General features: G+C 40.5%; 1 protein-coding gene across 1 annotated transcript in view; it reads right to left on the bottom strand.

Annotated features, from left to right (window-relative positions):
• The window catches only part of ZNF641 (zinc finger protein 641), a 13,654-nt gene extending 13,332 nt beyond the window's left edge, over window positions 1-322 (bottom strand). The window contains exon 1 of the mRNA XM_006916837.3: window positions 192-322. The gene's annotated coding sequence lies outside the window, so the exon portion shown is untranslated. The remainder of the gene's footprint in view (window positions 1-191) is intronic.
• Window positions 323-4,167: the final 3,845 nt, after the last annotated feature.

Genomic DNA, 4,167 nt, shown 5'->3' with positions numbered 1-4,167 from the left:
GCTGTGCCCGCTGGCCCGCGTCTGCTCCCTGACTGGCCATTTTCCGTTCCGGCCACTCGGCCTCCCGCGGGATCCTTCGCACACCGGTTCATTAATTACCTCCACGTTTAATAACTGCTCATTATATGCCATGCAATCTTTCTGAAAACGATTTCGCTAGATAACAGTCCGGAAGACCTCAAGGAGCTTACCTTCTAGGTTTCAAAATAGCCAGGATACCGGGCTTGAGAGATCACGAAGGAGGAGTCACTAGTTCTGAATGAGGATGGTCAGGTTGACTTCACCAAGACCGTAGGCCTTGCAGCTGCACTGTCCAATTTGCAGGAGCTACTAGCCACATGTGGCTGCTGAGCTCTCGGTATGTGGCTCGTCCAAATAGAGATATATTGTAACATATACACCAAATTTAGAAGATTTAATTAAAATATGAAATAGCTAATAAGCAGCATTTTGTCTATATTGGGTTAATTATATTATTAAAGTTACTTTAAGGTATTTTTTAATATGGCTTCTAAATGTTTAAATTTTATATATGTGGCTTGCATTATATTTCTATTGGACAGAGCTATCTTGACGCATTAAGATAAATTTGACTGAAAAAGATGAGAAAGGCTTACAAAACAATAAATTACATTTTACAAATCACATTATTTCATCACAACGATTCTTTAAAATTTTATTTTATAGACTTAAAAAATAAGTGACTCACTTAAAGTCATAGGTGACAATCATTCCTTTAATATATTATTTATGTTTCCTTACGTGCCAGGCACTGTAACTAAATGTTGGGAGTTTAAGGTCTTTAAGGAACTATCTGTAAATTCAAGGACTCAGTCTGTGGAAACACGTCAACAAATATTTGCAGTAAAATATAATAAATGCTAAAATGTAAGAATATACTCTGCACTAGGAGCAAGGAAGTGAACATATATGGAAGATCGGAGAAGGCCTCACAGAAGTCTTGAGGCAGAGAACGCGAGGAGGTGTGTGGCTCAATAATGAGAAAGAGGAGACTGTGCTAGACATGCATTTGGGAAAGGGTATAGAGCAGGGGTCCCCAACCCCCTGGGCCACGGACCCATATTGGTCCGTAGCCTGTTAAGAACCAGGCCACAAAGCAAGAGCAAGCAATGCTTCATCTGTATTTGCAGCCACTCCCCAGGACTAGCATCACTGCCTCAGCTCCACCTCAGATCATCAGGCATTAGATTTTCATAGGAGCACCAGTCCCTGGTTCCAAAAGGTTGGAGACCGCTTGTATAGTGTATATTCTAGAGCAGATCATAGGAGACGTAGAGGGGACAGTAGAGCTAGGATTTGTATCTCAGGTCCCGGAACTAAGTCCAGGGATTCCTTTCTTTTATGTTACCACCGGTGTAAATAGAAGATATGTTAGTCAGGATAGGCTAACAATACCAGTACCTCAGTGGCTTAACACAATAAAGTCTTATGTTTCATACAAGTCACAGTGTGTAGCGAGTTGGCTGGGGCCAGTGGGTGAAGTGTCTGCTCTCTGCAGTCATGGTGGGACCAGGCTGCCTGTATCTTGTTGTTCCACCATACCCTCCCTGTTGCCTTGGAATCATCCAATCTATGGGCCTCACATAAGGGAGGAGAGCTATGGCTGACTTGTCCTAGACATTGGGGGCCAGCCCTGGAAGTGGTGTACATTATTTTCACCCCATTCTCTTAGCCAGAATTTGGTCACGTGGCCCTACCTAACTGCAGGAGTCACTGAGAATTAAAATGTATGTGCCTAGTAGGAAAGGAAATGGGGTTTGATGAACACTTAGCATTGCCTCTACCACACAATATTAAATTGAATATAACCAAGCATCTAAACCTGACTTTACTTGAAAAGGATATTTGGGGAGAGCTGGCAGATAGATAGACATGAGAGGCAGCCCATACCCTCCTCTCCTCTTCTTTGGGAAATAAACCAGTGTGAGGTTATATCCAAAACTAACAAACAAAAAACCAAGGCAAAATAGGCTTTGGTCTAATGGCACAAAAGTGGGCCATTAATATTTATAATGAACATCTATTTTATGCCAGAATCTTAAACATCACTGGGGAAAAATGTAAAATAGTTATATTATGCTTTGATGTGCCATCTCTTCAGTTGTCAATCAACAAACTGTGAGGCGTACATATTTTCTCAGCCTGGGTTCAGGGGCATTAAGAATTGAACCCTGGCCTTAGATTTATAATCTGATGTGCTTGTCGCCAGAGTGATATCTTACCTTTCACAGTAGAATATGGATAAGTCCAAACTCCTATATAATGTTACAAAGGTAGAGTAATGAAATATGCAGTGAGTAGCAGGCAGACGATTCCATCTTTTTAAGGCCTTCTGGTGTAAGAGTTTCAAGATTAGTTTTGAAAGCAAAGTGTAGGAAAGGCATCTTGGATAGAATCAGAAAGCAGAAATGGACATGATGTGGCATACTGTGGGATGAACACACAGATGTGGTGACATCTATCTAGAGCAGAGAAGAAATTAAGTGGGGAAATTGATAGAAAGATTAGAATAGTGGGTCAATGATTTTTTATTTGCCATGTCAAGTAATAGGGAGCCACTGTATTTAGTGTTATAAGGAAGTGATATACCAGATGGGTCTAATTATATCATTCTAAGGAAACTTGGTGGTCCCAGACTGCCCTGTTGGTAGAGTTCAGAGCAACAGAACAGGATAAGTTGGGCCCATCGCCAGATTCTAGCATGTGGAATACAGCAGTGTTCTTCCTGGAGATCCAGGAGAGGTCCCAAACATTTAAGGTTCCAAGTTCTCTACAGAACTCTAAAAGACCTTAAGAGATTAAGTCTCTTGTCTATCAGCCTTGGCTCCTTCATTTCTAAACTCTTGTTCTGCTGTGGTTTGAATAAGAAAGCACAGTGTAGGTATTCACCAGTTTTCAGCTTGGCTTATAAAAGCCTGTTCAGCCATAATGAAATCATACCTTCAATTGCTAATTAATACCTAACCACCATTTATGACACTGCTTTTTTTCCATTCAAAGTTTTGAAGCTTGATGTCAGAGGTGAAGTTTTGACCAACAGAACAGTAGAGATGTTGCTTCCTGTATGCCCATGACTACAAAGGAAAGAGCAAGATTGAAGGAAGTCTTAGGTTAGGACTCCTGTGGAGAGAAAAGGTAAGGGCCTCCAAGGCAGTAGTTAATAATTATAACTAACACTTGTAGAGCACTTTATTGTCTACAAAGTGCTTTTGTGTACATGTGACCTTCACAACTCAGAGAGATAAATTATCTTTATCCCTAGTTTAAAATTAAGGAAATGATGGTTCAGACATTTAAATTTTTTTAAATTTCTATAGTCCTGGATAGATTTATGTATATAAACCTGTTTCCTAATCAATAAAATGAATGTCATTGTACATACTCCGTAGTATTGTGAAGATAAATGAGATGATGTAAATAATTTAATACATAGTAAGAATTCAAATGATAAGACCTAGGGATTGAAGCTGTGTAATGTGTGAAGAGAAGACTTATTAGGACAGTGCAAAGACGAGATGAAATATAAATTTATTCCTGAGTCTCGGTGAGGGAGACAAATTGGTTGGAATGGAGCGAGCTGAAGATGTAGGTGGCAGAGTGGGATGCTTGAACTGGAGATAGGGAAGGGTTGCAGCTGTTGGTAATAGCTAGGTATAGGGTATGACCGGGAGTGACTGGCTGAGGTGGTAGACAAGATCATTTAAAGTAAGAGAAAGTCAAAGAGCTGAGAGGCTAGGGTGTTAGGAGGGGTAATGTTCAAAGTATTTAACTACCAATACTGGCATGGACATGTATCCGTCAAAACGGATGATGCCTATAGTTGGTGCAGGGTCCTGGAGGCACCAAGGGCTGTGAAAATATTTTGGAATTTTAATAATCATACTTGTGCAATTTAGCCCAGGACGTAAGATGGATCGTCTGCATAGATATTGAAGTCATCGGAATGATGATGAGGTTATGGAGAATGAGATAGCAAGCCAGTTGAGGGAGTCTTTAACAAAAGAAAGAGAATGACCAGGAGTATGGTAAGGTAATGACAAGGAAAGGTAGTGTGTGGAATGGTTTGATAGCATGTACTTCAAATTAGCAGGACATTATTTAGGGAGGAAGGAGGGAAATGGTCCTTGAGGCAGCAGTGAAGAGCAA

This window comes from Pteropus alecto, unplaced genomic scaffold, assembly GCF_000325575.1.
Source record: "Pteropus alecto unplaced genomic scaffold, ASM32557v1 scaffold196, whole genome shotgun sequence".
NCBI classification, from domain to species: Eukaryota; Metazoa; Chordata; class Mammalia; order Chiroptera; family Pteropodidae; genus Pteropus; species Pteropus alecto.
This window is presented reverse-complemented; position numbering and strand designations above follow the sequence as displayed.